This window comes from Colobus angolensis, unplaced genomic scaffold (assembly GCF_000951035.1).
Source record: "Colobus angolensis palliatus isolate OR3802 unplaced genomic scaffold, Cang.pa_1.0 Scaffold446, whole genome shotgun sequence".
Classification (NCBI taxonomy): Eukaryota; Metazoa; Chordata; class Mammalia; order Primates; family Cercopithecidae; genus Colobus; species Colobus angolensis.
This window is the reverse complement of record NW_012117888.1, coordinates 196,107-221,703: the sequence shown is the minus strand read 5'-3', so window position 1 is coordinate 221,703 and position 25,597 is coordinate 196,107. Positions and strand designations below refer to the sequence as shown.

General features: G+C 40.3%; 1 protein-coding gene and 1 long non-coding RNA gene across 3 annotated transcripts in view; one reads left to right on the top strand and one right to left on the bottom strand.

The window, feature by feature from the left end:
- The window catches only part of LOC105522911, a 38,142-nt gene extending 16,223 nt beyond the window's left edge, over positions 1-21,919 (bottom strand). Inside the window, exons 1-2 of the long non-coding RNA XR_001003510.1 lie at positions 21,816-21,919; positions 21,594-21,720 (exon numbers count right to left, since the gene is read on the bottom strand). This is a non-coding gene — a long non-coding RNA (uncharacterized LOC105522911). The remainder of the gene's footprint in view (positions 1-21,593; positions 21,721-21,815) is intronic.
- The window catches only part of PLS3 (plastin 3), an 89,470-nt gene continuing 83,543 nt past the window's right edge, over positions 19,671-25,597 (top strand). For both annotated transcript variants that reach the window (XM_011957531.1, XM_011957530.1), the window contains exon 1: positions 19,671-20,449. The gene's annotated coding sequence lies outside the window, so the exon portion shown is untranslated. The remainder of the gene's footprint in view (positions 20,450-25,597) is intronic.

The following is a 25,597-nucleotide window of genomic DNA, read 5'->3' as shown; positions in this document are numbered from 1 at the left end:
AAGGCAACTGAAATCCTAAAGAGGATGGAGGTCAGAAGGGAAATTACATTGCTCGGAAAGCGTATTTCCCCTTTCCTGAAGGTGTGACAACAGAAAAATACATGCCTGGACTCCCTCTACCACCTCTCAACCCCCATATCTCTCAATTCCCTAATTCTAGGAACTAGTTTTATGTAGTCACCTCTTATAGGTGTGCCCTCACCTCATGTGCCAACCCAATCCAGATTCTAAATGGGGGAGGGGAAAGGCAAAGCAACTTGGTGGCTATTCACATCACTCAGTTCACATCACATCACATCACTCAGACTGAGACCTTTTGTTCCACTTTTGATGTAGATCCTGTCAATAACTTGTGCTCCTTCTGACTTTAATAGCTCTTCAATTGATTTCCTGCTTTCTCCCTCCCTTCTCCATCCGGCTACTTCAAATCATTTCAGGGACCGTATTACTTGACCTTAAACTCTGCACTTGTCAACACTGACTCATTGGTTCCTGGAGCCACATCTTCCAGATGCTGACCACTACTAGCACTTCATCCAATTCTATTATTAACAATAATAAAACTGATGAAGCACTGTTAAATTTGTTCTTTTACCTGGACCTTACAATCGTGTATACTTGAGTGCATGTATATCTTTTTAAAAATTGTTGTTGGGACCTTACATGTCATGAACTTAGCTAACTCATTAAGTCTAATCAGATATGTAAAAGAAAGTTAATGATCACAGTCTAAAAATAGAATCTGAACTCTACAAAGTCTTAATTTGCAATATAGAGCAGTGAGGTCCACAGAAATGGCTTTTTACAGAGGAGTCCTTTCCCAAATTAAGAAAAACACTATATGATTCCTTGGCACAGAATTAGACCTTACAAAAAGAAACTTCTGGTACATGTATTTTCTTTTTCCTTTTCTGTTTTCGAAACAGGGTCTCACTCTGTTGCCCAGGTTGGAGTGCAGTGGCCATCACTCAACCTCCAGGACTCAAGTGATCCTCCCACCTCAGTCTCCTGAGTAGCTGGGACCACAGGTCCCAGGTGCACCACCACGCCTGGCTAATTTTTTAAATTTCTGGTAGAGATAGGTTCTCCCTATGTTGCCCAGACTGGTCTCCAACTCCCAGGCTCAAGGCTGGTCTCCAACTCCCAGGCTCAAGTGATCCACCCACCTCAGCCTCCCAAAGTGCTGTAATTACAGGTGAAAGACATCACAATTACAGGTGAGAGCCGCCACAATTACAAATGAGTTCCTTATCCTCATTTGAAGGATAAGGAACTTGAAGAATTGTGAGTCGTTCTCAGACATGAGGTTAGCAGAGCTCCTTTTCCGGATTAATAGACTAATACTCTTAGACTTAAACCCTGTTGTATTCTGACTATTCCTTTTCCTATTAACTGATACACTATTTTTTGTTTTGTTTTGTTTTTGGGGGTTTCTTTTCTAAGACAGGGTCTCACTCTGTCGCCCACGCTGGAGTGCGGTGGTGAGATCAGAGCTCAAAGCCTCAACTTCCCAGGGTCAAGCAATCTTCCTGCCTTGGCCTCTCAAAGTGCTGGGATTACAGATGTGAGCCAATGCACCTGGCTCAGATCTATCTTTGAACTCAAGTCCTCACATGCTTGTGTTTTGTCCTTTGCCTCCATGGGTGTTTCTCTTTCACCTAGAAATTCTCAAATATTAGAGGGCACTAAAATCACCTGGGACGCTTGTTAAAATGTGGATTCAGGGACCTCAACCCCAAGAGATCTGATTTAGGATGTCTGGAGGAGGGACTCAAGAATCTCCATTTTAACAAGTATCCATGTGATTCTGATGCAGGGAGTCAAAAGACCACCCTTTGAGAAATGCTATTTTAACTAGTTTGAAACAAAGCTCCAGTCAAATAATTCTGAAAGTGAAAATGCTGGGGTATTATTCAATTTGAGTGTTGTGTTGCCTTGAGTTATAGGGCTCTTACACAATGTGAAATGAATAATGTGGAATGTTGTTCACTGCAATAAAATGTCAACATTTCAAGTCTTTTTTCAAAAGACTTCTTAAGAGTTGCTCTTTCCACACACGGTCCTGTTTAAAAGGAATTACAGCTGCTCCTACTTTTATAACTAGCACGTCCAAATCTGCCTATAAAATATTTAAAATGAACAAAGTACAATTATAGCTATATTTACAGTTGTGTAGAACAAATCCATTGCCTTCAAAATTATAAGTCTGGCTAAGTAAAACTAACCAAAAACTCTACTGAAAAACAATGGAATTTTTAAGCACATAAGCAATGGAACAAATCACATGTGGAAAAATCAATAGATTTAGACTACACAAAAATGGAAAAAGTTGAAGCTCAAAAGCCATTACTAAACAAGAAAACCTAAAACACAAGCCACAAACTGGGAAAATATTTGCAACAAACATTAAGAAGGGTTGATAGATTTGAAATATAAAAAAGCTCACAAAAGTCAAAAGGGAACATGGATAAAGAACAAGAACAGAGATAAATACATATGGGACAAGTTTAAGAACTTAATGGTATACATATTTTTTAACATTCAGCATTTTAAAACACCAGTGATATATACCATTTTTGTCAGTCAAATTAAGAACTTTTAAGGGATTAATTGAGAGAAATTTCAGTGAAATGGATAGGCACTCACAAACACTGCTAGTATAATAGATGGGCAAATTGGTGTAAAGTTTTTTTGTTGTTGCTTTTTGTTTTTAAACAAGGTCTCACTCTGTCGCCCAGGCTGGAGTGCAGTGGCACAATCACAGCTCACTGCAGCCTCAACCTCTAAGGCTCAAGGGATTCTCCCACCTCAGCCTCCTGAGTGGCTGGGACTACAAAGGGCCACCATGTCCAGCTAATTTATTTATTTATTTATTATTTATTTATTGTAGAGTTGAGGGACTCACTTTTTTGCCCAGCCTAGTCTCAAACTCCTGGGCTCAAGTGAATCCTCCCTGCCTCAGCCTCCCAGTGCAAAGATTACAGGTATGAGCCAATAAGCCAAGCCTCAAACTTTCTTTAAAACAGTTTAAAAATTCTTACTATGAAAGTTTTTTGAAAAAAAAATCACATACTTAGTTAATTCCTTTCTAAGTCTCTAGTCTAATCGGAAATTTAGAAAAAGGATTAAGAACAGAATTATTATTATTATTATTATTATTATTATTTGAGACTTTGAGACTTGAGTCTTACTCTGTCACGCAGACTGGAGTGCGATGGCGCAATCTCGGCTCACTGCAACCTCTGCCTCCCGGGTTCTAGCAATTCTGCTGCCTCAGCCTCCCGAGTAGCTAAGATTACAGGCACCTACCACCACGCTCAGCTAGTTTTTTGTACTTGTAGTAGAGACGGGGTTTCACCATGTCTCATCATGTTGGCCAGGCTGGTCTTGAACTCCTGACCTCAGGTGATCCACCCACCTCGGCCTCCCAAACTGCTGGGATTACAGGCATGAGCCACCATGCCCAGCCAAGAATTATTTTTAAGATGGAAAAAATAGAATCAATCCAAAGATGAAAAAAGAATGTTTAAAGAAATAATCCATGGTATATGCACATGACAATGTTACATAGCAATTTAAAATGGTTTTTTCAAGCACTTAATGGTGCTTAAAATGTTTCAGATACAAGAATGCTTTGAAAAGCAAGATATGGCATTTATACATAATATGATCCCAATTTTCTTTTAAAACATTTTTATATGCATATAAAAAAAGCTGTAAATAAATAAATCAAAATGCTAACAGCTGTTATCTATGGGTGTTAAGGTTTTTATTCTTCTTTTTAGTGATTATCTGTGCTATCAATTCTCTACAATGACCATATGTTACTCTAATAATCAGAAAATGCAATAAAAGGTATTTCAAAAGCTCCTCTGAAAACACAACATAAAAAAGAAAAAGTTGTCAACTTAATTAATTTATAGTTTGCAAGTGACAGAGAACACTCACCACTTATTTCTGTAGCAGGCACTGGAATCCATTTATGGAATGCCAGTGACCTTATATTCTCAAGACAACTGCTTATCTGTCTCTCTAATTGGAAGAGGGGGATATGGAGAAAAGACAACAGTCTCTAGGAACAGATGTCTGAAGGGAGATAAACCAAGTATCAGGGTAAAGTAAAAAGAACATTTTACTAACAATCCTTAGTCTAACTATAGTCTAATTTAGAACTCTTAGCCCAAAACATTTCTCCTTGTACAAACTGGTATACCAGTTGATCAACATAACTAACACCACTAATATTTTAAAAAATATATAGGAAAGGCTCTCTTGCATGAATTTAAATTTGCAATCATATGAGCAATGTAATTTCTTCCTTAAAGGTTAGATGACTGAAGAGGGGTTAATTTTGATAATGAAAAGACTGAAAAAGAATATGACACATGCTGGATTACTTCACCCACCCTACCAAAGACCAACTTTGTATAAGAAAATACTAAAGAATCTTAGTCAGGCCTCCATATTAATTTTGTATTGGTAATGCTTGATAGAGAGATCACGGGACATAGATAATTCTAGTACATTATGTTCTAGCTGAATACCCAACTAGAACCCAAATGTCTTCATATTAAACTCAGAATGGCAAATGGCCCCTTCTTGGTTGCTAGGCAAACAAAAACAAACTGGGGGTCACTTCAGGGAACCTGGGAGGAAAGCAGAGCCAAGGTTTTCTCCCAGGTCCATAGGAGGTCATGACTTGAGCATTCCCAAACTGGAAGAGGGAAATTACATTTGGTGAATTTCATTCTCCATATTAAAAGGATAGGTTCAAAATTGAGAGATTTCATAGGTTGATGCACTATATCTAACTAATCAAATCTCTGCCCAGGGCTAGATATGCCAGCTGACAACTGGGTAGCCACTGTATACAACGTACATTGTAGCTGGATTAAGGCACTGAATGAAAGAACTAGCAAGGAGTTAGCTAAGAACACTTTAGCAAAGATGAGTCTATTTTATTTAAACCTATCCTTTGGAAGTTAGCAAAAGAAACGAGAGACTAACAGCACACATGGAAAGGCAGATATTGTAAGGATCTTGTGAAGTGTGAGGAGGAGGGTTACTTAAATAACAGAAGAGAATGGGTGAAAGAGCCCTAAAGACAGATTTTTGCCTATTATCAATTCCGTAGACATTTATTGAGCCAGGCATTGTGTGGGTCTTGGAGATGCATGGAAAAAGGGCCTTTCCTTAAAGATTTCATGGTCTAACAGGGCACAGTGACTCATACCCATAATCCCAGCACTTTGGGAGGCAGGGGTGTAAGGATCACTTGAGCCCAGGAGTTGGAGACCAGCCTGGTCAATATGGTGAGATCCTGTCTCTACAAAAAAAAAAAAAATTAGTTGGTGTGTGGTGCACACCTGTAGTCCCAGCTACTCAGGAGGCTAAGGTGGGAGGATCGCTTGAGCTTAGGTGGTCAAGGCCGCAGTGAGCTGTGATTGAGCCAGCGCACTCCAGCCTGGGTGACAGAGCGATACCTTGCCTAAAAACAAAAGAAAAATGGATAAAGATTTCATGGTCTAGTGGGGAAGATAGATATGTGAATTACAAAGTATAGTCAAGTCCTACATACTGGTAAAAACTCTGGCAGGCAATTCAGTCTCTTCATATTTCTTCAAACATTTATTTGCTCTATTGCATACCTGGGACTTAGATACTACCGATACAAAGACCAGTATGATAGGGTCACTGCCCTTAAGGAGGTTATTGTAGTCTAGTTGGGGAAATAGACATATCAACAATGGCAATGGCAACAAAATGCTATGAACACTAGGTGTAAGATGTTATGAGACTGAGCTCAGTGGCTCAAGCCACCACTTTGTGAGGCCAAGGAGAGAGGATGGCTTCAGCCCAGGAGATCAAGACTGTAGCGAGCTGTGATCATGCCACGGCACTCCAGCCTGGCCTACACTGTCTCTTTAAAAAAAAAAAAAAAAGTCACGAGACTCTTAGCTATCCATAGTTACGCTTGGCCTCACCTGTGCAACTTTCTTAATGGGGAGAGAGAGATCTCTTTGGGAACTCAGATTGGCCTTATGGTGGCCTCTCTTTCTTTGAGGGGCACAACAGGTCCTGGATGATGGGGGGGAAAAGATGTTATGAGAATGCAGACCTAGACACATAAGCTTTGCCTGGAAGGGTTAGAGAAATCATCTCCAAGGATATGCCATTTGATGTGGGACTTGAAGAATAGTTAGGTATCCGCTAGATTAAAAAGGAATGTGAGAGCAGGCCTCAGAGAGGAACAGAGCGTAAATGATGATTTACTGTTTACCAATACTATGTGCCAGGCACTGTATTAGGTGGTTTATATGTTATATTTTATCCTTCATTCAATAACAATTTATTGAGCATGTGCTATATACCTAGCAATATGTTGAGGTGCCAATTGTCTGAATTTTCCCATGAGGATACCAAGGCACACAGAGATGAAGTGACTTTTCCAAAGCCACACAGATAGTAAGAGATAGAGACAGATTTAAACCAAATTCTGACTCTCTCCTAAACACACACGTTTTCAATTCCACTCTCCCAAGCTGGATTATATAGGTATACAGGCAAATTTGGGAACTAATGAAATATCTGGTGTGGCTAGAATATATAAGGGAATGTGGGAGTTGAGGGAGGGGGTGAAGAGCAGCTGCAGAAAATCTGTGGAATGTTTCACTAATTTGCATGTTAATGTTTCAATATCTGATCATTTGCATTTGCTTTTAGAAAAAGAAATAATTTCTTTTTTCCTGCCTTCCTGAGAAGATCCTGGAATAGGTACAATAACAACTTAAGTTTTTAAAAACTTATGACCCAATAATGTGGAGGCGGAAAAACAAAACAAAACAAAAAGTAATTAAAAGTGATTATCAATGCAATCATTTTTTACTTGCAATTACTTTAAAACATCATAAGTCATGAATATTTATCATCTTGCTTTCCAGACAATATACTAGGACCCAACCAATGATTAGAGAACAGCTGTCTGAAGCAAATATGCAGAAGAGTACCAAATAAAAAAGACAGCTTTCATGTTGAATCATAACTATATTGTGTTTGGAGAGTTCCATGTTTTCTTATTCCAGAAAACATTGCCAAAATCTGCATATACCTTGAAAACTCATTACCTATGAAATTAAATCTTGTTAAATGATCTATAAATGTGTTGAGTAGTGTTACAAAATAAAAGGAAGTGTTTTGCAATTAAGATTGAATTGTTGAGCAGTACAAACCAACAGTCATTTCATGATATTTCTTTTCTTTTTTTAAGTAGGAGTCTCAGGCCGGGCACGATAGCTCATGCCTGTAATCCTAACACTTTGGAAAGCTGAGGTGGGTGGATCACTGGAGGCCAGGAGTTTAAGACCAGCCTGGCCAACATGGTGAAACCCTGTCTCTACTAAAAATACAAAAAATTAGCCAGGTGTGGTGGCGCAAGCCTGTAATCCTGGCTACTGGGGAGGCTGAGGCACAAGAATCATTTGAAGCTGGGAGGCAGAGGTGGCAGTGAGTCGAGATTGCACCACTGCACTCCAGCCTGAGCTTCAGAGCGAGACTCTGTCTCACAAAAAAAAAAAAAGGAAGGAAGGAAGGAAGGACAAAAGGAAGGAAGGAAGGAAGAGAGGGAAGGAGGGATGAAGGAAGAGAGAGAAGAGAGAAAGAAAAGAAAGAAAGAGAGAGAGAGAGAGAGAGAAGGAAGGAAGGGAGGGAGGAGGGAGGGAGAGTCTTGCTCTGTCACCCAGGCTGGAGTGCAGTGGCTCAATGACAGCTCACTGTAGCCTCCAATTTCTAGGCTTGAGGGATCCTCCCGCCTCAGTCTCCCGAGTAACTGGGACTACAGGTGTGCACCACCATGCCCTGCTAATTTTTTAAATTGTTTATAGTGACTGGGGTCTCGTTTTCCTGCCCAGGCTGGTTTTGAATGCCAGGCTTCAAGCAATCTTTCCCTTCCACCTCCCAAAGTGTTGGGATTACAGGCGTGAGCCACCTACTGGCCTCCTGGTATTTCTATAAAGCCTTCAGGGCAGTAATTGAAATTACCTATTTTAGGGATCCTGGAAAAGAATTGTACCTTGCATTGAGATTTAAGATGTTGGTTTTAAGTTTGTAGATGTTACTGTTTAAGCAAATAGTTTCCATGGAGTACCAAAACATTAAATTAATTTAATGGTTTATAATAGGAATAAGTGAAAATATAGAAATTAGCTATGAGCATAGCACTTTCACTTTATATAATTTTAAATAATTAAAAAACTGTGTATTTCTTGAATTTATATAATACTTTACGCTTTCATACAGTTATAAATTATGTATCAGTTTCCCTTTTAGAAATGAAACTCATATTTCTAATTATTTATAAAATGCTATAAGGTATTTGGAACAAATTACAGTTCTACTGATAAGCATTCACTTAGCCCAATTTTCTGACCTGCACTTTGGAGGCTGAGCTGTTCCAAATCTTCAGAGCATTTTCCTTCCTCCACAAAAAAAAAAAAAAAAAAAGTTGATATAAATGTTAATGAAGGTATTGATTCATTTTTGAAAAATAATATATTTAATTCAAAATGGAAAACAAGGCACAGGAAAGATCTTAATGTTCTGAATCATTTCTGGTTAAAAAATACATATTACTATTTTAAATATTGCAAGACAAATTCAAAAGACGAAAGAATCCTTGACAACTGGTTCTCATCTTGCACATCCATTCTGTGCATCTGGGGAGCTCCAATACATAAGCATATGTTGCTGGGGGCTAGGAGAGGCTGGTATTTACATTCAGATTTAAAGGAAGTATTGCCAACCCTTTGCAATCTGTTACCTATGCTTCTCTCATTTGTGGGATTTCTCTTCTGTAAAAGTTGAAATTCACACTAATCCAGAGAGATTATGCCATTTTAATGAGCAGTACCTGCTTTGATGAAGGTAAAAAAGAAATTGGAAAGCTTTTTAAAAAGCTGCAATTTATTTATCAGCTTTGATGAAGAGAAAAGAAAGGGTCTATTCCTTTTTTTTTTTTTTTTTTTTTTTGAGGCAGAGTCTCGCTCTGTTGCCCGGACTGGAGTGCAGTGGCCGGATCTCAGCTCACTGCAAGCTCCGCCTCCTGGGTTTACGCCATTCTCCTGCCTCAGCCTCCCGAGTAGCTGGGACTACAGGCACGCTAGTTTTTTTTGTATTTTTAGTAGAGACGGGGTTTCACCGTGTTAGCCAGGATGGTCTCGATCTCCTGACCTCATGATCTGCCCGTCTCGGCCTCCCAAAGTGCTGGGATTACAGGCTTGAGCCACCGCGCCCAGCCGGGTCTATTCCTTTAACAGAAAAAAAAGGATCATGTATACTCAAAGATCAGGTAACGGAGAAAGGAGACTTAAGGAAGCAAAGCAAATGAAGCCTTTCCATTGTGTGGCAGAATTACCTGACAAGGGACCTCTTTGCAGACTTTGAATTGTTCCTAATGATGTGAATAATTTACTCCAGCCTCCCAAGGAATGATACAGTGACTTTCATGTCTCTTAGAATCAGAGTTATTAATTAGGGAGCAGGTTCAGGGAGCAGCTCAAATAAAGAATCTTTGCATTCTGTGATCTGTCTGGGGTACTGTCTCAAAACTAACAAATCATCTCTCTGCTGAGGTGCTATTCAGATTTTGTCTTACCTTGCATCCTCATCACCCCCTTATCTTGGATTAGATCCTTAAAGCTTGGATTTTTCATTTCCTTTGGTTGACAAGGTTCCTGAACTTGGTCAGTCCAGTACTGGCCCTATACTTCTGCGTAGGTGCAAGACTTTGAAACACACTTATACCCTACTGAGCCGTACCCTATTGTTGACGTCACTTCTGTAGAAAACTAACAGCTGAAAGGGACTCCACCGTACTACATGATGTCCGTTATGGAAATGTCTCTGAAGTACATCATTATGTAGCACATTTGCAAAGCCACATTTAAAATGGAAATATATAAAAAGAAAGTTACAATCCTCAAAAGGCCACCTGCTAAAGTGACTTTATAAAAGGATTTGAAAAAAAAAAGATTAGGGCAAGTCAATTTGCTGTTGCAGGGCTCAGTTTTACTCATCTGTACTGTGAGGGGAGTGGTCTATAATGTTCCCTCTAATACAAATATCCCATGGTTTTAATTATCAAATTATTTTACTTTTAAAATTTGATACTTCAAAAGACCCTAAATTAAGTAAAATTGAATGAACTGTCAGCCATATGTTTTGGGTGTTTTTCTTTTTATAGTGCATTAAATTTAGAATACATTTAATTGGTTTAAAATTACCCCTCTGAAATGGTTTATGTGACCCATAATTCAGAGTTTATCAGGTAGAATAAGTTGGGCTATGATTATGTATTTTCTTTAAAAAATTGGATAAATTGGCCGGTCACAGTGGCTCACATCTGTAATCTCAGCACTTTGGGAGGCTGAGGCAGGCGGATCACTTGAGGCCAGGAGTTCGAGACCAGCCTGGAAGACATGGTGAAACCCTGTCTCTGCTAAAAATACAAAAATCATTAGTCCAGGCATGGTCGCTCATGCCTGTAATTCCAACACTGAGAGACCGAGGTGGGTGGATCACCTGAGGTCAGGATTTCGAGACCAGCCTGGACAACATGGTGAAACTCTATCTCTACCAAAAACACAAAAATTAGCCAGCCGTGGTGGTGCGTGCCTATAATCCCAGCTACTCTGGAGGCTGAAGCAGGAGAATCACTTGAACCTGGGAGGTGGAGGTTGCAGTGAGCTGAGATCACGCCCCTCAACCCCAGTGTGGACAACAGAGCAAAACCCCATCTCAAAAAAAAAAAGCGAAAATTGGATATATTAAGCCTGCCTTTTAATACCATCTTCTACTATTTTCTCATACCATATATTCTAATACAATATCTTCTAATACTGTCATCTAGGTAATTAGGTTTCAGCATATGAATTTTGGGGGGACATAAACATTCAGACCATAGCATGTAATAAAACATACGTGCTAATCTCAGAGATTTATCACCAGCGAGCTAACCATTTTTTCAAAGAAGTGAGAAGAAAGGTGCAATCATTAATAGCGTTCCTTTGCCTTATTTTTTTAGATAAAAGTACAGTGAATGCTTCCTGTAAAATCCTTTGGTTCTAATCACAAACTATAGCGTCAGACAAGAGATGGAATCATCCCACACACTCACACATCTCAGCTCCTGCATTACTAGCAAAATGATCTTGGGCAAAAGTTACTTATTCTGTAAATCTTAGTTTTCTCATATGAAAATGGGAAAAATAATGCTTTCGTTAATGAGTTAGTTATTAGCATTAAAGAGATCATGTATATAAAGTTTCTAGTACAAGGCCTAGAAGAAGCTCAATAAGTAGTAGCTATAGTAGTTGCTATTTTATTCCTCCTCACTCCCTCCCACCCGCAAATTTGGCCATTGTGATTTCAAATTTGAAAGGCGAAAAAGAAGAGAGAGTAGACAGCCATCCCATCAGTTGCTTGGTATGAAACATTGTGAAGACCTAAGATTGTAATAATGAAACAGTGCTAATTTCAATCTGTTTCGTATCATCAGTTATAAACCAACTCCTAAATACCACTTTGAGAACACGGCTCCATCCAGATGCCAAAATAATATTGGAGCAAGCCCAACAATCCAGACAGGGGTCCACAGACTACAGTCTGACGACCCAAACTGTTGTTGTCTGTTCTTGTAAGTTTTACTGGCACACTGCCATGCCTGTTTGTTTGTTTGCTTGTTTGTTTCTGAGACAGAGTCTTGCTCTGTCGCCAGGCTGGAGTGCAGTGGCGTGATCTCAGCTCACCTCACTGCAACCTCCACCTCCAGAGTTCAAGCGATTCTCCTGCCTCAGCCTCCTGAGTAGTTGGGATTACGGGCACATGCCACCACGCCCAGCTAATTTTTTTGTATTTTTAGTGGAGACGGGGTTTCACCATGTTGGCCAGGATGATCTCCATCTCCTGACCTCGTAATCCGCCCACCTCGGCCTCCCAAAGTGCTGGGATTACAGACATGAGCCACTGCGCCGGGCCTTATTTATTTTTTAATTTATTTATTTTGAGATGGAGTCTGGCTCTGTTGCCCAGGCTGGTGTGCAGTGGCGCAGTCTCAGCTCACTGCAACCTCCACCTCCCGGGATCAAGTGATTCTCGTGCCTCAGCCTTCCAAGTAGCTGGGACTACAGGAACATGCCGCCATGACTGGCTAATTTTTTTTATTTTTATTTTTATTTTATATTTATTTGTTTTTGAGACAGAGCCTTGCTCTGTCGCCCAGGCTTGAGTTCAGTGCTGCAATCTAGGCTCACTGCAACCTCCACCTCCTGGGTTTAAATGATTCTTGTGCCACAGCCTCCAGAATAGCTGGGACTACAAGTGCAAGCCACCAGGTCCGGCTAATTTTTTGTATGTGTAGTAGAGACGGGGTTTCACCATGTTAGCCAGGCTGGCCTCGAACTCCTGGCCTCAAGTGATCCGCCTCCCTCAGCCTCCCAAAGTGCTGGGAATACAGGCATGAACCACCACACTCGGCTGGTGGTTTGTTTGTTTGTTTGTTTGTTTGTTTTTGAGATGGAGTCTTGCTCTGTTGCCCAGGGTGGAGTGCAATGGCACGATTTCGGCTCACTGCAACATCTGCCTACCGGGTTCAAGCGATTCTCCTGTCTCAGCCTCCTGAGTAGCTGGGATTATAGGCATGCACCACCATGCCCTGCTAATTTTTGTATTTTTAGTAGAGGAGGGATATCGCCATGTTGGCCAGGCTGATCTTGAAATCCTGACCTCAGGTGATCCATCCGCCTCGACCTCCCACAGTGCTGGGATTACAGGCATGAGCCACCTGCCCAGCCTGTTTATTTATTTTTTATGGTTGCTTCCACAATACAACAGCAGAGTTGAGTAGTTGCAACAGACACTGTATGGCTCGTATACAAAAATATTTACACTCTGGCCCTTTACAGGCAAAGTTTGCTAACTTCTGACTTAGCATAATCTTAGGCATATGATCTCATTTCAAGTGGTGTCCTTTCCAAAAGACTCCCAAATATTTAAAACTTTTTATAAAGCCTTAATAAAGCAGTTTTAGGCCTACTCTATTCCAACCACCAAATGGGATTTAAGCTATGATAATGTTGCTCAGTGTATGAAAGGAAATGCCTCCCTGAATGAACAACTTTACATTCTATTTTCACCCTTGTTCAGGTGAATCCACGGCATTGATAAAGAAACAAACCAGTGAAAACATTATTGGTTCTGAATTACCGAAGAGATGTGTGTTGATTCAGAATGAAACTTCTTATCTTCAAACCTTCTGTGGCACTTCCTAAGGAACTTCTTGATTACTTAAACCAAATGTGCAATTATCCTTATAACTGCAAGTATTTATGAAAACTGTGGCATGATTTAAATACCTTGACCAATTTAGTCATATGGTAATTCAAACCTTTTTAAAAGTATCAAAAAAAGCACCTTTTACTGCCTAGGTTTTATTTCTGGCTTATTTGATTTGTTTAAATGTTTTTTTGTAATGTTTAATTTACATCTCCTTTGTAGTAAGTTAAAGCACTACGTTCTTCTTTCAGTGACAGTGACAAAAATGGGATCATGCTAACCAAGAAGTGGATGAATTTATCTCCCAAGGCCCTTTTGATTGCATGAGTTTAGTTTCTTCTCTGCAATTACAGATCCTTTCATATCATATCCTCATTAGTATGGTTCTCCTTGTGCTTAACAGCCTAATTCTGTCAATCTTCTCTTTTTGAATAGCAGCTATATAGAGATACGTTAAATCAAACTAAAATTTTGCCTGAGAAAGTCTTTGTACTTGTATACTCGAATTCTTAAGTATAAACTGCAACCTAACTTGGTAGGTAAGCAAACTGAAAACCTAATTTAGGAATAGGCTTCTATAACAATAGCTGAGTCTCAGCCAATCACAGCCGCCATACTTCAACAACCACTCACAGGCAGCCAGCTGTTCAAACCCTTCTCAAATAAGGCAAAGTCCCAGCTATTTCTTCTGTACTCGCTTCTGTATTCTGTATGTCATTTTCCTGTTTCTGTCCATAAATCTTCTCTGACCATGGAGCAGCCCCAGAATCTCTGAATCTGTTCTGATTCTGGGGGCTAGCTAATTCTCTAATCGTTTTGGTTTTTCTTGCTCAGTTAAATTCTGTTAATTTTAACTTGTCTAAAGTAACAGATGTAATTCGCATATCATATAGTTCACCAATTAAAATGTACAATTCAATAGTTTTAAATTTATTCATAATAGTTACGCAACCATCACTACAGTCTATTTTCGAATATTTTCATTACCCCAAAAAGGAACCCCACTAGCAGTCACTCCTCATTTCCCTCTGATTGCCCATACCCCCAGTCCTAGGCAACCACTAATCTACTTTCTGTCTCTACGGATTTTCCCTTTTTGTACATTTTTTATAAGTGGAATCATACAATATGTGGTCTTTTGTTACTGGCCTCTTTCACTTAGCATAATGTTTTCAAGGTTCACCCATGGTGTCACACTGTCAATCTCTTTTTAAAGTCATTATTTTGCATACTTAGTAGACACAGACCCAAATACTTAACTATAAGCATTCTTGGTAGAATAAACAGTTATAGCATTTAAAAATCTGATTATATTCTCTCTCTTTCTCTCTCTCTCTCTCTGTCTCTCACACACACACACATAATGCAAGTACACACTCATAAATTCACCAAAATTTGGCCTTACATATTCAGAAATCAATTAAACGCAATAGACTGGACATGACTGTTTCTTTAGAAGTCTGGCTAGTACTGTGGAAGATTATGGATAATCTTTATAAATTTTGAAATGTGTGCTACAATTTATTCTGAAGGGTTGTTTGTATATGTTTAAAAGACTTTTTTAATAGCCTCCAATATTTCAAATTACATTCTAATAAAGGTTGAGGTTGAATATTTCACTGAAAAGAATGCTTTATAGCCCAGACACACAAAATGATAACATCAAGTTGTATATCTGAGCTAGTGCACTCACCTACCTTAAATTCTCTGTAAGTTATAGGCATGTTATTAATAATACTTCCTTAAAAGCAAAATGTGATATGTGCCAATTAACTTTGTAAATCTCATTGAGGGAGGGATTATTATGGCTCTAACTAAAGTAACTGTCAAAATTACTGTAACCTGGCCAGGCAAGGTGACTCATGCCTGTAATGCCAGCACTTTGGGAGATGGGTGGATCAACTGATATCAGGAGTTTGAGACCAGACTGGCCAACATGATGAAACCCAGTCTCTACTAAAATACGAAAGTTAACCCAGCGTGGTGGCGCACCTGTAATGCCATCTACTCAGGAGGCCCAAGAATGGATTGTACCCAGGAGTTGGAAGGTTGCAGTGAGCCGAGATTGCATCATTGCACTCCAGTCTGGGCAACAGAGCAAGCAAAAAAAAAAAAAAAAAAAATTACTGTAACTAAAAGCAAGACCTTCTGTAACTTGCAGTTTAATTAATGTAAGACAAGAGTCACAAATCTTTTCTTTTATTTTCCTTCCTTCCTTCCCTCTCTCCCTCCCTCTCTCCTTCTCTTTCTCTCTTTTCTTTCTTTACTTTATTTATTATACTTTAAGTTCTAGGGTACATGTGCACAACGTGCAGGTTTGTTACATATGTATACATGTGCCATGTTGGTGTGCTGCACCCATTAACTCATCATTTACATTAGGTATATCTCCTAATGCTATCCCTCCCCTCTCCCCCGACCCCGTGACAGGCCCTGGTGTGTGATGTTCCCCTCTCTCTTTTCTTTTCTTTCTTTCCTTTCTTCCTTCTGCTTCCCTCCTTCCCTCCCTCCCTCCCTTCTTTCCTTCTTTCCTTCCTTCCTTCCTTCCTCCCTCTCTCCCTCCCTTCCTTCCTTCCTCCCTGCCTTCCTTCCTTCTTTACTTTCCTTCTTTCACCAGGGTCTTACTCTGTTGTCCGGCTGGAGTTCAGTGGTGATATCATAGCTCACTGCAGCCTCAACCTCCCAGCCTCAAGTGATCCTCCAACTTCAGCCTCCCAAGTAGCTGGAACTACATATATAGCACATGAATATTAATAGTGAATAGGCAATTGTCAAATTTTTTTTGTGTTTTTAGTAGAGACGGGGTTTCACCGTATTAGCCAGGATGGTCTCGATCTCCTGACCTCGTGATCCGCCCGTCTCGGCCTCCCAAAGTGCTGGGATTACAGGCTTGAGCCACCGCGCCCGGCCAATTATTCTTTTTTTACAAGTGAATATCTGAAATAACCTTGGACATGTCAGAGTAATTTCTTTACGTGAATGTGCGTGTAAGATAGTTGGCCTGCATTAGCAAACATTCAGATTCATAATAACCTTTAGGTTTGAAAAATATTTGACAATTGCCTATTCACTATTAATATTCATGTGCTATATATGTGTACATTTTGAGCTGGAAACATAAAAACAATTCACTAATAAACAGTGGTAATAACTGTTCAAATCTGTATCCTATGGGTCAAAAAAAAATTAAGAATTGTCCAGGTCTTTCAAAACTTCCTCTATGCCAAATATTTTAAATATAAGACAAACCTTTAAAATCATACTTAATTTTAATAAAAATGTCATCTCACAGCATACTGAATAAAAAGAGGAATTAGGATCAATCCAAGAACCTAAAATATCACATCATGGAATAGAATTATCCATGAATTAAAAAGATGATTTAAAAAAAGGATAATTCCTTGAAAATAATCTGATAAAATAAAATACAATTAATTAAAACAAATTAGTACACAATTGTACATTTAGAGACTGAGAAAACAATTAGGTGTGTTAGAAAAATGATTTAGTATTGAATTGATCAAGATTCTTTAAGTTATTCCTGACTTATATAAAGTTTGTGCAGCAAAATCATATTTTAATAGACTACAGAAAGGAGGTTTTAAAAAAATTGATAAAAATTATCCCGGGCAGGGCGAGGAAAAAGAAGAAAAAATAAAGTAAAATAAAATAAAAAATGGATAAAAAGTTCAAGCCAGTGGTCGGGCACGGTGGCTTGTGTCTATAATCCCAGCACTTTGGGAGGCCGAGGTAGGTGGATCACCTGAGGTCAGGAGTTTGAGAGGAGCCTGGCCAACATGGTGAAACCCCATCTCTATTGACAAAACAAAAATTAGCCAGGTGTGGTGGCAGGTGCCTATAGTACCAGCTACCTGGGAGGCTGAGACAGGAGAATCGCTTGAACCCGGGAGGCAGAGGTTGCAATGAGCTGAGACTGTGCCATTGCACTCCAGCCTGGGTGACAAGAGTGAAACTCTGTCTCAAGAGAAAAAAAAAAAATCAAGCCAGCAATGACATGTTAAGAATAAAAAATTAAAAATGGATAAAAGAGGAAACTGACAACTTTAGGAAAATTTCAGGGAAAAATTTAGACTATGTACACATAATACTTTGTGAACTAGACTGGGGAGAGTGTTGGTGTTGGGCAGAAAAATAGGAAAAACAGCAAGGAAAAGGGGGATGTGCATATCAAAGGAGAAAAGAAAGGTAGCATGGACAGACAAAAAACCTAAGAGGGATATTGGAGCCTTTCTATGATATCAACGGAGGACAGGAAGAATAGTTTTCAAAATTTTGCGATAATGACTTTAAGTGATTTATTACAAAGGCATTAGGATTGAAAATTGGAAATGGAAGAAAAGGTAAAAACTCTTAGGTTATTGATTCACAAGGTCTGTGAGAGTCCTATATATATTAATAGCTTTTTGTTGCTGTTGTTTAACAAGAATAAACTCATAAAATAACCATTAGTTCAACAAACATTTACTGAACTCCTATGTGTCAAGAACTAGGCAAGTCACTGTCAAAATGAATTAAAACCTCTAAGCAACATCTGTGCAGGTTTTTTGATATAGATAAGAAAACAATCAACTTTGGGTTACTTGTGAATGATCCTCTGTGAAGTAAACTGATTGTGTGAAAGATTATAAAGAAATGCTGTTTAAGAGCTTTGAGCTTGGGCTCCTTTCTTCCAGCAAAATGCTAAACTTTGAAAAGGTCCTTTAGATTCTGGGCTACACAAAGGTAGCTTAGTTACATCAAACTGGCTGGCTATCTTAATAGTACTCATTAAGATGGAGTTCTACCTGAATTATATAGTAGAGCTTGTTAAACAGGAATCTCAACTAGCATCCAAATAGGTGCTTCTGTGTTTAGGGAGTATTTTATCTGTTGGAAAGTTACTGAGGCAATGAGAACTAATGCCATCAGCTAGGTACTCTGCAGCTTTGAAACTATGGACTATTGCATTTCAATTAAAATGACATTTCTTGACTGAATTCCGACATCCTCAGTGGCAGTGGTGAATGAACACTTTTATCAAAGTATAGATTCTATTAAGCTTTTTAAAAATTTTTATTAATTTTTTTTGTAGAGATGAGGTCTTGCTCTGTTGCCCAGGCTGGTCTTGAACTCCTGGTCTCATGCAATCCTCCCACCGCACAGCCTCCCAAAGTGCTGGATTACAGGCGTGAGCTACCCCACTCGGCTCTATGTAAGCTTTTTTGAATAAAAAACAGGAACCGTAAATAGCATATACATAGGATTCTTAATATTTTTACTTTAAATTCTAGAATTTGAAAAATAAACTAAAATTGAATACAACGTAATTGAGATAAATATATCTGCACTGGAAAATTTAGCTTACAGAGTCCCTTCATGCTATAGCTCAGTCTGTAATTTTAAGTTTAAGAGCAGGTGGAAGCTCTTCAGCGGTGACTGACAGACACCATAAAAGGTAGAAAACTGAAGGAGCCTATTTCCTGTATCTAAAAATTTTTTGTGAAGAATTCCAGAAGTCACACCAAACCTTGGGCCAATTACTGAATGCTAGAAATCTCATTTGGAAGCTTACTGTACATGTGTGTGGCAACACACTGACTCCATGTTCAATCCGACGCCAACATGTTGAAATCAGTATTTTTGTCCTGACCCAAACCTGAACCAGTAGAAAATCTCCTGTAACAGAAATTCAATGTTTGTGAAAGCATGATTGCCCTCTCATTTCTTTTTCACCTTCCTGTGCCTTTCATAAGTTCTTCCAGTTCGTTAATCATTAATTAATATTTAACAAGGCTTTTTCCTACTGCCAAGTCCTCTGCTAGTCTAGCCTTTAGGCAATACACGAACTCCCCAAGTTCTTCCCTTTTAAGAAGCCTTGGCACTCACTACAGATTAATTTCTCTAAGGAAATTCATAATGGCAGACGAAATAGGGGTTCCTTTTCAAGAATATTCAATTTTAAAGCATTTCAGCATTTTTTCCTGGTATATGTAAAATGTGACTTAATTGAACTAATTTTAAATGTTGACAGAACTTTCTAAGCACACATTTCCTGAACAAAATGGTTACAACTGGAACAGGAAAGGGCTTAGACTTTTTCTTCTACAGCTATCCCACAAGTCAGTCTCTTGACCTGACCCTGCAGAATCCCTCAAACTCTGGCTCTCTGAGTTGATTTTGGATCTACGATGAGCCATAGGTTTGGAATGCAGATAACCTCCACGTGTATTAATGAAAGAGGTCAGCTATGACGTAGAAGCCATCTCCTGGGCAGAGAAGGAGAAGAAATGGCAGTCTGGGGAGCAGTAACATGTCTCCAAGTTTTCTCTGGTGAAAGGAGACTGATGAGAATTGATACCCATTTCCGGTCAAAAGAGTAGAACCAAGGTACTTCCAACCACCTCCTCTCACCCCTCTCCGCATGGACAAACATACCAGACAGGTGATGTGGGCTAACAACTTACTTGGCATGAGGCCAAAAGTTTGAGCCCTGCCCTGCCCATATTCTTCTCCTTTGACTTCTTAAGGAAAGGAATGATTGCTGATGTTTCCCTCCGCGCCCTTTGACACCTGGACTGATTGTTGCAGATGTAATTAGGAATGTTCCCCAACATGCCGTTATTTTTCTCACGATTCTGGGAGAAACTGTACCCCTCCCCCATAGACTTATATAGGTGGCATTCAAATTCTCGTTCCCAACTTTTTCATATTTTTATTAATCCCATAAGATTTTGTGAATACGTACTCCGAGCCAGGCACGTTGGACTTCTAACTTCTTCTTAGCCCAAGTAGGAAGGGGAGACTCAGGCGCTGGGGACCATTCTCCTCTCCCTGCTGCAGAGTTGCAGTCCCTATCCCTCCTGGGTGCCCATCCCGGTGCCTATTTTCCTGGATCCCCACCCAGTTGATGTGACAGGCTCGTGGCCCAATCCCCTTCCTGGTTCCCAGGCCGACTGCTAGCACCACCCGAGCCAATGGCGGCGGCCGAGGGGCGGAGGGGGCTGGCAGGAGGGGAGGGAGCGCTGGCTTTAGAACCAGAGCCGCAAAGATTCCGAGGTGCAGAAGTTGTCTGAGTGCGTTGGTCGGCGGCTGTCGGGCCAGACCCAGGACTCTGCGATTTTACGTAAGTGCTTTGTAGGCGCCGGCGGGCACTAGGGGAGCGGGTTTCCTGGGAGTGGGCAGGAGTGGTCCTGGGGAGAGCATCTCGATTAAGCTCAGCAGGAACGTGCCTCGCACCGCGGGGCGGGGGTTGGGGGAGAGGGAGGTCGGAGAAATTTCAGTTGGAGCCCTCGGGTGCCCGGGCGATCGGTCGCAACCGAAATGGGTGTGGGAGTGACGGGGAGTTTCCCTACCAGCACCCGCCGCAAACACGTTTTCTGCTCCTCACTGTATTAAGTGGTGCTTTCTTACTAGTTACTCTTAACTTGTTGCCAGTCGTGGGCTGGAATGCTAGACGCCAACCCTTGCCCTGATTCCCCTCCGCGGCTGCGGCCCCGAAGTGGAAAAGGAGCGCACAACTTCCCTCTGTCGTCCTTCTCCAGCTACTGCCATCCCCCCTCCCCTCCCGCCCGGACTCAGGAAATCCCGGAGCCAGCAGCCTGCTACTCCTGTAGCCCCCACAGGCCAGCCTCGGGTGACCTGGCTGGCTTAAGCCGACCCTGGGGCTCTGGAGAGGGGGGGCCGTGGCTGAAGGAAGGAACGAGGTTTGGGTTGCCTGCCTTCTGCTTGCTTCCCTCGTCCTTAGCGAGGGCGTCGCGATCGCACCTCCTCTCCCTATGAGTAAGCACTTTTTTTTCCTTTCAGTAGGAGAACATCTCTGGGCCAGTAGGGCAGTACCTTTCCGTTCTCCCCTGTCCCCACATCCCCTGTCCTTTTTTCAGCTCCTTTGGCTCTGCGGCCCCAGGCGCGCGGTCGGGGCGGCGGCGGTCCCGGACCTCTCCGACTCTTGGAGAGGGAGAGCCGAAGGGGCGACCGGAGGGAGGTAATATGCGCCCCCCACCCCCCGCCTTTCCCCGCACAGCTGCACTTGCCTGTGTTTACTTTTCTCCACCCGCAGTGCTTAAGCGCTCTAATGAGAAGCCCGGGGACGCCGACCACCCCCGCCCTGGCTTCTCGCCAGTCCCAAAGTTGCTGCCGCCGTCGCTGCTCCAGTGTGCTGGCGGTTCCGACCGCCGGGCTCCGGGACGTAAGATGATCCCAGCCCGGGAGGTGGAGTGGGGGTTAATGGCATCTGACTCTAGCCTTATGCGATGCTCCTTGCCTTTCACCTAAGCGGCACGATATCCCCATTGGTGCAGAAGGTTGAGCTTTTGCAAAAGGTTGAGCTTGGAACTAAGTGGGTTGCAGAGCCTCACCATTTAGCATGAGACAGACGGGATGCTGGGGGCGCCCGGCCTGTTAAGAGGGATGGGGAGGAGGGAAGAGAGCCTGGCTAACAGTAGGTAGAAAATGTAGGGAAAAGTAAAAACTATTGAGGAGCAAGCACTTACTCCACTTTGCTGGATGTCACAATGGACTGGGGAGGCTAAACTTGATGCTCGAGATGCAGTTTATGGTGAATTCCAGCTAAGTGGCTGGAGCCCCACACATACCAATTGGAATCACGTGCCCCAAGTCTCTGATGTGATGGTCACATGACGTCTTTTTACGTTAAAGCTGGAATGTAATGGTTGAGGCCCATATTCCAAAAACCACCCCTACGTTTGAAAAAAAAAGTGGGGAGAAGTGTGAACTAGCTTCTAATCAAGGAATTCTACTAGGATTTTGGATGGGGGACCAGAAAGGGAATTTGGTGCTCAGCTTTTATCCAAAACAAAAACAGGAGCTGTTTTTAAAATAAAGGATTGAAATATATGTGAGTTGGGACATATATCTCCTCTGTTCTTCAATCTCGTGGTTTTTCTAAATTTAAAAAAATCTTACTAATTATTTTCTAGGGAAGTCATCCTTTTACTCATGCCCCATTTTGTCCCTGAATGCTAGATTTGAAGCTATATCCCACAAGATGGTGTTAAAAAGTAAGGCTCTGTTCATCTTCCTTGGTCTGGCCTATATTTTAATTAAACTAAACTGTTCCCTATTTTAGGCATCTACTTAAAGGTGGTAGATAACCTCTTGACTAAAATTAACCAATTATTTGTGGTTTTGAATTAATTAGATAAGAAATCATGCACAAAACCTGTGGATAGTAAATTTGATACATCGAGTTGGTTGGGTTTTTGCCTGTCAGTGGTTTGGTAGAATAATGAGAGGACCCTGAAACGACTTTCCCATATTGACCTACACCCGCCCAAGTGGCCCAAGTTAAGGTTGCTGCTGGGAAAACGTGGCAATTTGGCTATTCAGATTATATATTACAGAGTATAGAAGAGGAGCCTCTGAGGTCAGGAGTTTAAAAGCTTTACTTATCTGGAAGGAAGGAAGGAAGGAGGGAGGGAGGGAGGGAAGGAAGGAAGGAAGGAAGGAAGGAAGGAAGGAACGAACGAACGAACGAACGAACGAACGAAGGAAGGACCTGGTTGATGCGTATTCAGCCTTGGAAACAACTAGGGCAGAAGATATTTAAGAGATTCTGACTTTGTATTCTTTTGCCAAAAACCCTTGGTCTCCTGCAGCAGCCTCTGAATGACTGCAGCACTCCATTTTCTTGCTGTTCATCCGTTTCTGAGCCCGAAAACTAGAACAACCTTAAAGCACATAGTTCTGATCCCAAGGCTAGCTTTGTGGCACAGATTAGCTGGAAATGGATTTAAGGTGCACCTGAGTTACTAGAGTTAACTACACTGGTAGATAGACCCCTCTAGTGGAAGTGAGGTGATAATATAATTTTAGATTGAAATAATAAATGTTTAACCTCAAAAAAAGAGAGTTATTACCACTCAACTAGGTTAAAGTGGTAGGGGGATAAGTTCTTTTTTAAGTATTGTGAAATCATGTCCAAACAGAATCATCGCTAGGCTGTAGTCCACAGTTTTTCATTGTCTTGGGATGCCTACTCATTGAACACCATCCCCCAATATTGCTGACTTCCTTTTTTGGTGGTATGATCTAATGAACCCAAATTTTTATTAAAATTAGGGGGCTGGGAGTAAAATTCTTATTTTTTACTGTTAGATCTAGCAGATAGCAACCTCTTACTTTACCTGAGGTGGGGAACTATTAATAAGTAAATGATGCTTTGCCTTGACTTAATACAGACGATCAACATTGAAGTCCAAAGTCTCTAGTCTGATGTAACCATTTAGATTCAATTGATAAAAATGACTAGGCTTATGGCATTTTGGGTAGAAGGATTAATTGTAACCAGTGAGTAATAATTTGGGTGAGATTAAGCCTCTTCTACAAGTGGTTACACGCACATTAGACTTTGACTGTGACTATTTATACTGGCAGAATGTCAGTATCCAGGGCACTATCAGAAACCCACTGAGATTTTTCTCCCAGGCGAACAGAAACCTGTTACTGAAAAGAAAAGGGCAACTTGGCCATGGTGCTTGAGCACCAAAGTGGTTCTTTTTGGTGACACTGAGAGGGTACAAGAAGAAAGTCCATTTGCCATTATCCCATATTATGTTTTAGGCATTATTTCTACTTGGATTTTCATGAAATGTACTGACAGTGTTCTTAGCACATATGATAAATTCATGAGTTTGCTATTGTGTTTGATCTAGCATAATCTATGTGGAATGTATAAGCCAAACTGTTTGTTTCTTTTTTGCTGTTTGGTACAGATTCCGAAAGTAGCTGGTATAAAATAAAATTTGAAAATGAATCTCTCTCAATACATGACAACATGGGGTATCTGTTTTTAGAATTATGTTGTCTTTGGTCATATGACAAATTTTCTTTTGGTGAAGAGTGATCCAGAAGGCAAAATTTTTGATCTGTGAAAATAATACAACTCATTTAGAAGAAGTCAGCTGGGTCGTGTTTTGAGTCTGTATTATTCTAGACAGTGATATACCACGTAATGTATATTCAGTGTGTTGGAGGTTTCAAAGCTTTTTTGATACATTACAATGTTGGAAGCTCTTTTGTATACCAGTGGTCATGACTAGCTGATTTTAGTTATGAGAGTGCTTTGGTTAAAGTTATGGAAACAGTCTAATCGTGAAATGTCAGTCTTAGGAGAAGATCTGATCATACTTGGGCCAATTTATTTTAGTTATGGAGGTGAGACAATTTCAAAAGATTCATGATAAATGTAATAATACCAAATTTTGCCTTAGTCTTGACACTTGAAAGATAAATATTAGTAAGTATAAACTGTTTTAAGGATGAAGAAGCAGTGTTAGTATATGAAAATGAAAATACTAATTTCGTTGAACTTGCCCTCAGAGGAACTAGATTCTAGATAGGGCTCTGCCATTGACTCATAATTTGACCTTCAGAAAGTCATTTAAAATTATTATATTGATAACTAATTGAGTACATACATGTGCCAGACACCATTCATGCTTTTGTTTATAAAAAGAGAGGATTGCTCAAGCTTTTTGGTTTGCTGGGTTTTATTTTTTCAAATATTCATAATCTGGCTTATTTCAGTTATCAGTTGACTTTTCAAACTTTGACGTAATTGCATTGATCCAAGCTAAATACTTTGTTGGCAAATTGATGACTATTCAGGAAACTGATCATCAGTGGGTTATTCCATGACTAATGTTAGTTCTTTAAAATAAAGAGGTGCCATTTATATAATTCCTTGACAGCGATTTTTGCTGCATTAAGCCTACTGATTTTATAATATGAGAAACCTTACATTTTCTTAAAAGTTTAGAAATTTATTTGATAATAAGGATGGTAGTGTTGTTATTGGAAAAGCATTGCACATAGAATTTAGGGTCTTTTAGTGCTTTGCAGTCTGGACAGATAGATTATCTTAAGTAAATCATTGAAATTTTCTGTGGTCATATCTGGGTTTCACTTTATTTTTAAGCCATGTGATTCCAATCTGCGTATTTCACAGGCATGGTGAAAGGATAAGTGAGAAACGTGAAGCTTCGGCTTTTAAGTAGACAGGTGCTATATGAATTCAAAGTACTGAAGCAGTATATCATAGAAACACTAAAGCTTTAACAAGAGTTTATAGAAATGGCAGGGTTCTCATCACATAAGTCTTGCCACATTTTTCTTTGTCTATAAAAGTTCTCCAGCCATCCAATTTTTACAAGCAAAGGAAAAATAAAGCCAGACATATTATAATGAAAAATAAGAGAATAGGTTGATAACAATAGAATAAAAACGTACATGTGATACTTTCTTCTTCTTCTTC